This window comes from Pipistrellus hanaki (assembly GCF_964339955.1).
Source record: "Pipistrellus hanaki genome assembly, chromosome: 3".
Lineage (NCBI taxonomy): Eukaryota > Metazoa > Chordata > Mammalia > Chiroptera > Vespertilionidae > Pipistrellus > Pipistrellus hanaki.
This window is the reverse complement of record NC_140505.1, coordinates 66,012,487-66,026,861: the sequence shown is the minus strand read 5'-3', so window position 1 is coordinate 66,026,861 and position 14,375 is coordinate 66,012,487.

Here is a 14,375-nt window from a genome sequence, read left to right as displayed (position 1 = left end):
ATAATGTTATAAATTATATTCTATACTAAATTATATACTATACTAGAGGCCAGTGCACAAAATTTGTGCATGGGTAGGGTCCCTAGGCCTGGCCAGCGATCAGGGTCAATCGGGCCTACTGTCTACTGGCCAGTGCCTCCATTATTCCGTGCTGCCACCTGATGGTCAGCACACATCATAGTGAGCAATAGAACTCCCAATGTCAAATTCCTGCGGGGACACTTGCATATTAGCTTTTTATTCTATACTAGAGGCCAGGTGAATTAAATCTGTGCATGGCGGGAGGGGTCCCTCAGCCTGGCCTGCACCCTCTTGTAATCCGCGACCCCTGGGTGGATGTCCAACTGCTGGTTTAGGCTCAATCCATGCAGGACACAATCAGTGACCATTGGCTCCTAAACGCTCTCCTGACTGCCTGCCTAATCACCCCTACTACTCATCTGCCTGTCTGATTGCCCCTAATTGCTCACCTCCCTGCCTGATCACTCCTAACCTCCTCTGCCTTGGCCACCACACCTGGGACCCAGGCTTCCCTCCTCCTACCAGTTGCAGGCAACTGAGATCCAGGCTTTCCTCCCTCTGTCCAGCCACAGTAAATCAGGACCTGGGCTTCCTGCCATCTGGCCGGCCGCAAGCACTTGAGGCCCTAGGCCAGCTTTGTCGCAGAAGGCACCTGGGACTGCAGGCAGCTTCCCCCAGGCCAGGTCCTGGCTTTGTCAGGAAGGATGTTCAGAATGATATCTGGAAGATGTCTGGTCTATCTGGTCTAATTAGTGTATTACCTTATATTATTATCCAAATATATAAAAGGCTAGGGGCCTTCACAACTGAAATAACCAGAAAGAGGACCCAACAGCAGGCTGCAGTGGGCAACAAGGCTGGCAGGGGGGTTAGTGAGAGATGACTAAATTTCTGAACAGCAGGCTGCGTGGGGCAACCAGACTGTCAGAGGAGGCAGTTGGGGGCGACCAGGTTGGCAAGGGGGGCAGTAAGGGGTAACCAGGCTGACAGGGTAAGTTAGTGGAGATAAGACTAGGAGAGGAGGGCAGTTGGGGGTGACCAGGTCTGCAGGGGAAGACAGTTGTGGGGGACCCAGGCCTGCAGGGAAGGGTAGTTGGGGGGCGGGGGTACCAGGCCTGCAGGGGAGGGCAGTTGAGGGCAACCAGGCTGGCAGGGAAGGGTAGTTAGGGGCTACCAGGCTGGCAGGGGAGTTAAGGGTGACTGGGCCAGCAGGGGAGGGCAGTTGGGGGCAAACAGGCCTGCAGGGGAGAACAGTTAGGGGTGACCAGGATTGCAGAAGAGGGAAGTTAGGGACAATTGGGCTGGCAGTGGAGGGCAGTTAGGGTGACTGGGCCTGCATCAGGTCTAAACAGACAGTCAGACATCTCTTGTAGGGTCCCAAATTGGAGAAGGTGCAGGCTGGCCTGATGGACAACTCCCGCCCCCTTGCACGAATTTCATGCACTGGGCCTCTAGTAGATAATAGAAGGCTAATATGCAAATGGACCAGTGGAACGACTGGTCACTATGATGCACACTGACCTACAGGTGGCGGATGCTCAACACAGGAGCTGCCTCCTTGTGGTCAGTGAGCTCCCACAGGGGGAGCAACACTCACCAGAAGCTGGGCTTACGGCTGGCAAGCACGGGGGTGGTGGTGGGAGCCTCTCTCACCTCTGCGGCAGCGCTAAGGATGTCCAACTGCTGGCTTATCACAGGAGTCCCTGCTCCCCCACCCCTTTGTCCACAGGGAATGGGCGCAAGCCAGCAGTTGGATATCCCCTGAGGGTTCCTGGACTTCAAGAGAGTGCAGGCCAGGCTGAGAGACCCCCCATCCAACTGCAGAATTTTGTGCACTGGGCATCTAGTATATATAGATTTTGAAAAGCAACTCAAGAAATTGACAACTTTACCCAAAATGCTTCTGTGTCTCAATCTGTTAAAATAAATTATTTTAGGGTCACTTATACTAGGGAAATATATAACAAAACAACAAGATATAGTAATTTCACATCTGAGGTATTATTTTGCCTTTAAAATCTAAGGAATGGTGTATGTATCATCATAATTTTATTATTTCACAACAAGAGGCCTGGTGCACAATATTCATGCACGGGGGTGAGGGGGTTGTCCCTCAGCCCATCCTGCACCCTCTCCAATCTGGGACATCCCTCTCACAATTTGGGACCGCCACTGTGCTTGCCAACCATGAGCCTGACTTCTGCCTGAGTGGCAAACCCCCTAAGGGAGCACATTGATAACCACATGGTAGCTCCTGCATTGTGTGCCTGTGCCCGGGTGGTCAGTACATGTCATAGCAAGTGGTTGTTCCATTGTTCAGTCAATTTGCATATTAGCGTTTTATTATATCCTGGAGGCCTGATGCATAAAAATTTGTGCAAGAATAGGTCTTCTTTTCCCTGGCTGCTGGCACTCGCTTTCCTCTGGCACCCGGGATTTGGGCTTCCCTCCTCTGGCTACTGGCAGGCACCCAGGACCCTGACTGGCTTCCCTCCAGTCATCCACAGGTACCTGGGACCCAGGCTGGCTTACCTCCCTCCCAGTTTCATCAGGAAAGACATACAAAAGATGTCTGTTCTAATTAGCATATAACCCTTTTATTATAATAGACTAGATGCCTGGTGCACAAAATTGTGCATGCAGGGGGTGGGGTCCCTCAGTCCAGGACCCCTTAGGGGATGTCTGACTACCGGTTTAGGCCAATCCCACAGGAATCCCTGTGGGATTGGCCTAAACCGGCAGTCAGATATCTCTCTTGCAATCTGGGACTGCTGGCTCCTAACCACTCACCTGCCTGCCTGCCTGATCATCCCTAATCACTCTGCCTGCTGTCTGATCAGCCCTAAAAACCTGCCTGATCACCCTCAATTGCCTCTGCCTCAGCCCCCGCTGTCATGGCTTCATCCAGAATGATGTCTGTAAGGTCATTCAGCTGTCAGTTCTAATTAGCATATTATGATTTTATTATTATAGACTTGAGGCCTGGTGCACAATGCCGATTAGGCCAGTCTGGCTGGGGGGAGGGGACATGGAATGTTTTCAGGCTGGCCCTGCCCCTGTTCAGGGTAGGGGTGGCTGGTGAGGGCGAGGCAGGCCTGGGGAAGAGGCCATGGGTGATTGGCTGGCTGGCCCTGCCCTCAGTCAGGGTGTATGTGTCCAATTAGGGGGAAGGGGCTATAGGGCATTGGCCAGCTGGTCCCGCCCCATGGTTGAACTCTTGGTAGAGGGGACAATTTGCCTATTTGCCTCTTATTATATAGGAGGATGACAGCCTTGCTAGAGAGAGCAGTCTTAATTGCAGGTACTTGCTTTTTATTAGGTTCAGTACTTCAAGCCATTCCCTTCTGACCTGAAGTGTTTCTGTTGAGAAATCAGATAAGTATTATGGAAACTGCATAGGTAATTGACTTGTTCTCTCTTGCTACCTTTAAGATTCTCCATTTGTGTTTAATCTTGGCCATTTTAATTATGATGTGTTTGGTGTGGGTCTGTTTGTGTTTATCTTGTTTTGGACTCTCCATGCTTCCTGAACTTGTGTTACTTTATCCTTTACCTGGCTAGGAAAGTTTTTTTCAAACAGGTTTTCTATCCCTTGCTTGCTTTCTTTTCATTCTGGTACCCCTATGATGTGGATGTTGTTATGTTTCATGTTGTCCTAAAGTTTCCTTTAACTATCCTCCTGCTTTGTAATTATTTGACTTTTTTTTTCTGTTCTAATTAAGTTATTTTTTTTCTATTTTGTCTTAACTTACTAAATTGATTCTCTGCCTCACCCAGCCTATTGACTACTCCTTCCAGTGACTTTTATCTTTCAGATATGGCATTCTTTATTTCTGACTGGTTATTTTTCATGGTTCTATATCCTTTGTCATGATGTCATGGTTCTTCCTAAGGTCCTTGAGCATCCTTATACATTACTTTGAACTCTCTCTCTGATAAATTGCTTGCCTCCATTTCATTTAGCTTTTTTTTCCCTCTAGTTTCCTTCTATTCATTCTTTGGGGGTCTATTTCTTTCTCTCCACATTTTGGCTATCTCTTTATGTTTCTCTCTATGTTTTTGATAGCACTGCTATGACTCTCACCCTTTGTGGGGTAGCCTTCTGTAGTAGGTGTCCTGTGGCTCCCAAATGGTGCAGTCTCCTTGATCTCCTAACTTGGCTGCTCTAGGAATGTTTCTTGTGTGGGTTATTTTGGACCTTCCTATTGTAATTGGTTCTTGATTGCTGATGGCCCTTTTGTAATTGGGATTGACCATCAGACTGGCTGACTATAAGGCTCAATCCCACCCAGGCATGAAAATTACTGTGCAGATGCAGTCTCTTGATGGGTCCAGTGGCACAATCCTTAGCACTTTAGGCAGGGTGTCTATAGAGGTAAACCTTTATCACCATGAGATTCTGTGCAGGGGGTGCCCCCCCAAGATAGGGTTGTTCAGGTTGGGGATGGAGCCTACCAAGATTCACCTTGAGTGTACAGTTCATGTGTCTAGCTGGGTCAAGTTCTGGTGTGTTCTGAGGCCAACCACTCATTGTGTTGGTCCTTTTGGGTAGGTTTCAGGTGGAGGTTTCTGTCAGAAGGTGTGTGTAACTGTCCTTGGGCCTCCTGTGTGTAGTTACTACTCTGTTTACTGTTTGTGCCTTCTAGATCTGTGTGTTCATGGGGGAATGAATCTGTGGAAATGGGTTGGCTTCTTTGAATTTAGAACTTTCTCCAGAGTCTTTTAAAGAAAGTCTGCAGGATGGTCCCAAGCTAGTCTAGCTCAGGCTAGTGGGCCCTTTGCTTGGAGATCATAAAGTCAGGCACTCAAGAGGGGAAATTACTCTGTTTCTAAGCCAAACTCCTCAATCTCTACTAGAGGCTCCAATTCTGATTCACCCCAAGGGCTTGCTGCTGATTCAGGTGCTGTAGAGCCTGCAATCTTCTCTGTAGGAACAATTCCAGCTGCCCTGGGCTCAGGGGGATTAATCAAAAGATTCTCTAGCTGAGGATGTTGCAGTCCCTGCCCTCAGGATGGGGCTAAGCACTTTCTCCCATTCTAAGACAGTAGCCTCTGAGGTTCTCACTTGAATGTCCTGCTTTGAGCCAATCTCCCAATCCCCACAGAACTGTGCCCAGCAGGACTATCCACTCAGCCTTCTGTTGGTATGGTGTTTATAGCCTGTAGGAAGAGGAAACTGGCTCTACTTCTTCCCAGGGCTGCCTGGGGGAACTCACAGAGAGCTCAAAATAGCCTCCCCAGCATGCAGTCTCAGAGCCCATCACTCTCCCAGATAAAAGACCCCCTACAGCCCTGCCACAGGGGATACAGACCAACAATACCAGTGCTGTGAGGAACCTGCACTCTTGCACCACCTGTCCTAGCCCAGAGCAGCTAGAAAATTATCCCAGCCTAGGACTATGATCTTTCTGCATAGCTCATCTCAGCTAAGCAGGGGCTGAAATTTCAAGATCCACTCATGATCTGAACTCTGCTCAGTGCCAACCAAGAATCCCCAAACTAGGCTGCTACCCTGTGCTACAAACCCAGCAGAAGGGACTTGTCTGAGAGACTCCACAGGTGGGTGGAGGAGTTCTAACCCCAGACTCAAGGTGGCCTTTTCCCCTTTCCTGTACCAAATAGTTTAGTCATTGACTGAGGTTCTGCCCCATGCCTTTTAGGAAAGAAGAGAGTCCCTCAAAGTCACTCCTAGGTGTAGCACACAGGCCTTCCCCCGGGACTTTTCCAGTGGTCAGTCTGAGCAAATTTTCCAGGTTGGAGTTGCTAGAAATGAGAGTGCTCCTTCCCTGGAAAGGTACTGTCCAAGTCTCCCCAGCAGACAGGATCCCCCTGGGTTCCTATGCCTGATGCTACGCGGGCTCTTCTTCCTGTCTCTGCTGCACTGGATTTGGGATCCTTTTGTGAAGTTGGAAGACTCCCTTCCTTCCAAAGGGAGGAAGCCTTATAGCCAATATCTCTCGTGTGGAAGTCTACTGCACCTATTCCAGGGGGACTCCCATTTCCGTGACTTCCCTCCTCCTACCAGTCTCTATATGGTTTCTTCAGTGCTCACATACTATGCCCAACCAGCTGTACATCACTTGGTTTTCAAGTTGATTGCAAAGTATTTTAGCTGTAAATTCAGTCTCTGGCTGGGAGAAAGGGCCTCACCCTCCCACTATGCTGCAGCCATCTTGAGGAGTCTTTTAACTTCTTTTAAATATAAATTGAAAACCACATAAAAGTGTTGACATTAGGCTTGGCAGTGCTTTGGCTCCTAGAATTTCCATCTAAACTGGTGTCATACTCTGAATATGTGATAGATAAGAAAATCCTATAGCCTTGGTTATTCTCTTTAGTCATACACTTTCTTATGTGCTTTTCGAAGTCTGGAAGGGACTCTAAGAAATGGTGTATAGGAATAATTAGTGCACTTGAAGGATAGGAGCCAGAAAGAAAAAAAAAAGAGTTCCCAGTGTTTCTGAGTTATTTCAGTTAATATATAACTTCTAGGTCCATTTATGTTATCACAAATGGCAAGATTTCATTTTTTTTTTAAATTTCTGATAAATATTTTAATGTGTGTGTGTATTCGTGTGTGTGTGTGTGTGTGTGTGTGTGTGTGTGTGTGTGTGAGTGAGTGTTTTATATCACATCTACTTTATCCATTCATCTATCAGTGGACACTTAAGTTGCTTCCATGCCTTGGCTATTGTAAACCATGCTGCATTGAAAAGTAAATACCATATGATTTCATTTATATGTGAAATTAAAAAACAAACAGAAACAGACTCAGATACAGACAACAAACTGATGGTTGCAAGAGGAGAAGGCTGGGGAATGGGCTAAGAAGATGAAGAAGAATAAGAGTTATAGATTTTCAGTTTTTAAATAAATAAGCCATTGTGATATAAAGTATAGGATAAGGAATATAATCAATGTCTTAATAACTGTATATGATGACAGGTGGTTACTAGACTTACATTGTGGTTACATTGTAAGATATACAAAAATGTTAGACCATTATGTTATATACCTGAAACTAATATAATACCTTTAGTGAATTGGAATATAGATGTAAGACAACGTAAGTCATTTCAATTAACTGCATAATTCTTTTAGTCAAGAAACTTGCTATTTGACTTGAAATTTTTGAATTTTGCAAAATATAATGAAGTAACCTCTAACTTTTAATATTATTTTCTAAAAACAAAGGACCTCTTTTATGACAGTAAATTTATATTTCCTTGCACCCTTAGTTCAGTCATTTTTTTTTTCATGACTGAACTAAGGGTGCAAGAAAATATTAATTTGTTGCTTTTCACATACGGTTTTATTCATCTTGAAATTAGCTTAATTATTAGTTCCCATTCCTGCCCCCATTTTAATAATGGTCTTCTAAAAACAACAAAAAAAGTTAAAGACAATTTAATTAGAAAAAAAAATTTGTAAGCTGATGTAAGCACTAGATTTTTTTTTTTTTTTTTTTTTTTACTTCTTTACAATGATTAAATCAAAGTGTATTCAAGTAGTTTTTTGTATCTAGGAATAGAAATTTAGTATAAAGTATAACAAAGATAGTATTTTAGACTTTGTAGATTGAATTGTGATTCAAGAATTTTCTAAGAATCTGAATGACTTTCAAATGATCCAGCTACTTTATGTCTCTAATCCTTCTTAGAAAATAAATGGAAGGAATATGCTGATTATTCTTTTTACATTAATACCACTACACAAGAGCCTATTAAGTATGTGTTCCAATCATTTTATTTCTTTCATTGGAATGTGTAATTTCTAGTTTCTTCAGAATCACAATTTGGTAAAAAAAAAAAATATATATATATATATATATATATATATATATATATATATATTCATTCAAAACGACCTTTTATTTGCACTCTGCCTAGAAATATTTAAATTATTTATGTATAAAGTAATGAAAATTGTCATATACTCTTTCAGGAGCTATTGTGTCCATAGAAATACATCTAATCAAACATCCATGAAAGAGATATTAAATGTTTGTGTGAAGAGTGAATGTTTAGGTAAAAATTATCATTTTGACTTATATGTCCTGCAGAATAGGCCTCTGCTCAAAACTGGAACTTCAGCACAGTTTGTCACCTGCACATAAGAGGGGATTATTCGTGGGAGATCTTTAGTAAGAGGATTGTCTGGCTGTTTTCGTCTCAACTCAAAACATCCTTTAATGTGACAGGTTATATTGATGTCAGCTTTAAAAGAGCAAAGATTCAGAACAGGAGACTTGTCTACTTATTTCTTTGAATTTTGAGTAAGCACAAGCACTATAATAATACCAAGAAACAGACTTTAAAATGTGAATATTAATAAGAAAAATGAAAAGGTCTACAACAGGTGTACTATTTTAGTTATGTAAGAAATTCAACATTTTAGAAAGCACTTTGATATCTATTAAGTGGTATGCAAATGTAGGCATTCAAATGATTGAAATGTATTTGTAGTTTCTATAGATTTTCATATAAACAAATATTTTCCCCCTGCTATTTTTTGAAATTTGTACGTTATTAAACAATGTTACCCTAATAAATTTAAATTTAAAAATATTTTTACAATGTGCCTTTAAATGACTTATTATTTAATCCATAAGCACTGTGTTATTTCTAGTTTCTTCAGAATCACAATTTGGTAAAAAAAAAATATATATATATATATATATCCAAAATGACCTTTTATTTGCACTCTGCCTAGAAATATTTAAATTATTTATGTATAAGTTAAGTGCTTATGGATTAAATAATAAGTCATTTAAAGGCACATTGTAAAAATATTTTTAAATTTAAATTTATTGGGGTAACGTTGTTTAATAACGTACAAGTTTCAGAATATATCATCTGTATATTCCATTATGTGTTCACCATCCAAAGTCCAGTCTCCTCTGTGACCATATATTATAACTTTACTCTCTTCATCCTGTCCACACCCCTCTTCTCCTCTGGTAATTACTAGACTGTTTTATGTATCCATAATTTGGTTGCTTTTTTTTTTGTTAATTTCTTGTGTGTTTTTGTTTTGTTATTATTTTACATTCCACATATGAGTGAAATTTCTTGGCTCTCATTCTTTTCCATCTGACTTATTTCACTTAGCATGATACTCTAAAGATCTACTCATGTTCATGAAAATGGTAACATTTCATTATTTTTTTGCTAAGTAGTATTCCATTTAATATGTGTACTACATCTTTCATATCCAATCATCAGTTGAAGGGCACTTAGATTGCTTTCATATCTTGACTATTGTAAACAATGCTGTAAACAATTTCTCAGATATTGGGGTAATAACTGAAATATATAAAGAACTACATAATTAAAAACAAATGAACAATTCAATAAAAATAAAAAAATTGGCAAAGGCCCTAGCTAGTATGGCTCAGTTGGTGGGAGAATCGGCCCTTATACCAAAGGTTGTGGGTTCAATTCCAATTCAGGGAACATACCGAGGTTGCTAGTTGTGTCCCTGGTGGAGGCATGTACAAAAGGCAACCAATTAATGTTCTGTTTCACATCAATGTTTCTCTCTCTCTCTCTCTCTCTCTCTCTCTCTCTCTCTCTCTCTCTCTCTCTCTCTCTCTCTCTCTCTCTCCAGAGTCAATAAACTTCTCTGAACCTTTTTAAAAATATATATATATTTTATTGATATTTTTACAGAGAAGAAGGGAGAGGGATAGAGAGCTAGAAACATTGATGAGAGAGAAAGATCTACCAGCTGCCTCCTGCACAACCCCTACAGGGGATGTGCCAGCAACCAATATACATGCCCTTGACCGGAATCAAACCTGGGACCTTTCAGTCGCAGGCTAACGCTCTATCCACTGAGCCAAACTGGTTTCAGCTCTGAACCTTTTAAAAACATGGTCAAAAACCTAAATGGATTATTTTCCCAATAAGACATACAGATGGCCAACAGATATATGAAAAGATGCTCAACTTCACTAGCTTTAAGGGAAATGCAAACTAAACCACAATAAAATATCACCTCCTACCTGTCAGAATAGCTATCAATAAGACAAGAAATAATTGTTGGAGAGGCTGTGAAGAAAAGGGTACTCTCATTCACTGCTGGTGGGAATATAAATTGGCATAGCTTCTATGGAACACAGTATGGAGGTTCCTCAAAAATTAAGTCTAGAGCTACCAGTAATTCCTCTTCTGAGTATCTATGTGAAAAAATTTTGAAAACATTTATTTTTAAAGATATATGTACCCCTGTTTTCATTGAAGGCAAATGTCTAATCCTTTGGTTATTTAAATGTATTTATTGTACCTGTTCCATATTTGAGAGTTCTGAATACAAAACTTAATGCTACAGACGGAATTCTCTGACCTCCAATGTGATAGTATTTGGAGGTGGAGCCTTAGGAGATAATCAAGTTCAGATGATCTCATTCTAGTTGAGGCCTCCTGATGGAATTAGTGCCTTTATAAGAAGTGGAAGAAACAGAGCTCTCTTTCATATGAGGGAGCAGGGAGAAGGGGCTGTCTGCTTATCAGGAAAAAAAGAGTTTTCAATAGAATCTGGTCACGTGGCACCCGGGGCAGCCTCCAGATCTGTGAGAAAATGAACTTCTGTTGTTTAAGCTAAACAGTCTATGGAATTTTCTTATGTCATCCCAAGATGAATAATACACTCCTACAATTTGACTAATACAGATGAACATTCCATATAACTTAATTTTAGTGGTTTAAAAACATTGAAAGTGAACTCGTTTCTTTAAAAACTATAGTAAACATTAAAAACATTGAAATGTTTCAAAGTTATACTAAATTAAAATGCTTCAAATTTATGCAAAATTAAACCTAAGAGAAACATGACATTATTAAGTCAATGTGTGAGATTTGATTATTCTTATTAACCTACCTAATAAAAGAATAATATGCAAATTAACCATCACTCCATTACACTCACAAGCCATGCCCACCAGCCACACCCAGCATCCAATCAGAGTGATTATGCAAATAAACCCAACCAAGATGGCTAAGGCCACAGAGAGCCAGGGGGAGGCTTGGGTTTCCTTGGCAACAGAGGAATCCAAGCTTTGTGCCTGCCCTTGCCGGCCTAAGCCTCCACTTTAGGCTACAAAGTTTCAATTATAGAAGGTAAACAAATCCAAACAGAAATGGTTGCAGCCATGGAGCAAGCAGGAGGCTTGGCTCCACTTCAGGCTACAAAGTTTCAATTGTAGAAGGTAAATAAATTCCAGATACCAGGGCCTCCATGTGGGTTGCCAGAGGGTGTGGCTGGCCTGCAAACCACCACAGGCCCCTCACTCAGACTACCCCACGCCCCAAGGGACACCCTTCAGGGCAAACCAGCTGGCACCCACCCATGCACCAGGCCTTTACCCTGGCTAATAAAAGAGTAATATGCAGATTGACCATCACTCCAACACACAATATGGCTGCCCCCATGTGCTCAAAGATCTTGCCCCTATGTGGACATAAGATGGCCACCACAAGACGGCCAGCAGGGGAAGGCAGTTTTGAGGGACCAGGCCTGCAAGGAAGGGCAGTTGGAGGTGATCAACCCTGCAGGGAAGGGCAGACCAGCAGAGGAGGGAAGTTGAGGGCAAACAGGCTGGCAGGGGAGCAATTAGACATCAATCAGGCTGGCATGGGAGTGGCTAGGTGGTGATCAGGCTGTCAGGCAGAAGCGGTTAGGGGCAATCAGGAAGGCAAGCAGGCAAGCAGTTGGGAGCCAGTAGTCCTGGATTGTGAGAGAGATGTCTGACTGCCTGTTTAGACCTAATCCCACCCGATCCCCGAGGGACCCCAGACTGGAGAGGGTGCAGGTTGGGCTGAGGGATCCCCTCCACTAACCCCTTGCACGAATTTCATGCACCGGGCCTCTAGTAGAATATAAAACATACTAAATATAATTTTAAAAGCAGGTGATAATTCTACAAATAGTATATTTGGAGAAGAGTATAAATCACATTTTTTTTTTTAAGTAAAACATATTTCTTGAATTAAAGGAATTGAAAGAAAATTAATAGATATTAGAAAGTATACAAAATTTTAAAACTATATCATGAATTATAACTGTTCAAAAAATTTACAATTGCTATAGATATCACATTCTATTTTATAATTCTTACATTAACTTATATTAACTTTGTATATATATTTAAATAGGTCAAAATGCACAATGACAGAGACCTTTCCTTGCCAATTTATGTCAATTATTTGAAATCATTAAATAGGATAATGAACACACATGGCTCTTTGCTGTAATAATAATAATTACACATGTTGAATACCTGTTTTTGTTCTGTAATTTTACACACACGATCTCATTTTTTCATTTCACCATTGTTGGAGGAAACACTCTCATGATTTTACAGAAGACAACAGAGAAGTGAAGAGGTGTGTACTAGTAAGCCTGGCATTTTAACTCAGCTGCCTGACTAATGCCCAGCTCCCACAACATACCTCCTAGACATTTTACTAAAGATTTAGTTTTTGAAATATTTGTGTGGTTTTTTTGGCTTTTTAAAATGTGTGAGTGAAATTATCTTCCAACATTGACCGTATATGCAAAATTCATATATTCAATCATTATATAAGAGTTTATAATAATTTAATGAATATAATTATGTTAATAAAATAAGGAAAAATGTTCTATAATAATATAACTACAACCTCAACAAGAAACGTTTTATTTGGTTTTCAGAGTTTTCTATGGCAACTCTCACAAAGCCCTTGGGAACTTTTCTTTTTGCCCCAAGTTAGGTTAGAATTTATCTTCATTTTCTCAGGGTAACTTGAACATGTTTATTCCTACTCCGATAATTTGATCATGCTCTAACACTTTTTACCCCTCTTTCTTCACTTCTTTCCCCCTACATATGCACACTCTTGACTAATAAACAAGATAGACATGTTCAAAATGATCACTGAGCTTATAATACATTTTTAAAAAATAAAAGAATAAATCAGAATTGTTGCCTATAATCTATTTTAATCCTCTCTTCAGATAGAGTGCTTCTTCCCTTTAACCTATTATTCCCACTGCATTCAGCCATCATTTATAAAGGCATTCCTCTCTGCCTCATTAAATATTAAAACAGTTCTCTCACCTCATATGTTCTTCCCATTTCATTGATCCTGATACATCTTAAATATAAGTTGCTTCTCTCAGGAAAGCATTAGTGAACCCTAAGAAATTAGTTTTGTTTCTCCTAATTGCACACACTCATATCATACTACGAGGTGGGGCAAAGGTAGACCTACAATTGTTTCTATGGGAAATAATATAATATTTAATAAAAATATTACACGAATAAACTCTGTTTTGAGTACTCACTACTGTAAACCTACTTTTGGCCTATCCTGTGTATACCTCCTTTAAGCAGAGGATTGCACCAAAGGTTAATTGAATGGTTACTGAATTCATGAGGACAGGGCCACGCATCTGATTACTGTATGTCTCCAGTGCTCAACACAATGCTGTAAATATCCAAAGACTAAATAAAGGACTCATTACTGTGCATCAGAGAAACTGTTACTACAAATGAGATGGTACAACTGGAAAAAATGAAACATGGTTATTATATGTAAGAGACTTCAGAAAGAGTATGGCACCAACAGCTTTAGACACACAATGGTTCAATAACAGAAAACTAAAGTCAAATACAAGCTTTGCTTCATACTTGACGAAAGATGTGATGCAATTGAGGTGGATCTATGTGTATGCTATTTACACTTCTGTATCGAAAGCAAGGTTAGTTGTAATTGGCAGAGATCATTTTGTCTGTAACATATGATGAAGTCCAATTCACAACTGGATAATATTGAAATTAACCTTTTGGGGCACTTACAGATAATCAAACGATATTGTCAGATTCATCATCTTCATTTTCTTGCTACAAGTCAGTGATTTACCTACTACATTTGTGTCTGCCACCTCTCTCTTTTATTTTTAACCTCACTGATCATTGTATTTGTTGCATGTAAAATGCATGCAAATATATATGTATCTCTCTCTACAACTATTCCATAGTGTTTAAAATTGTGTCTCAGTATATTTTTGTAGAGTTTGCCCCTTAAGACTGGAATGATTTTTTTCACTGCCTTGGTTTTTCATCTCATTAATTAATCAATGTAGTCACACATGCTCAAACTGTGCATAAAAATGTCATCTTTCTCTCTCTACTGTAGCATACACATTTGCAGCTGAAGAAAACTACAGCTTTTTGATTTATTTGAATTACAAAAAGAGTATGCAACTTTCAACACATTTTATCTAGATATTCTAGCTTGTTTCCTAAAAATGGGTTCCATTCAAGTTAGTCATTTTAATCTTACATACTACTGGAATGAAGACAGATCTTT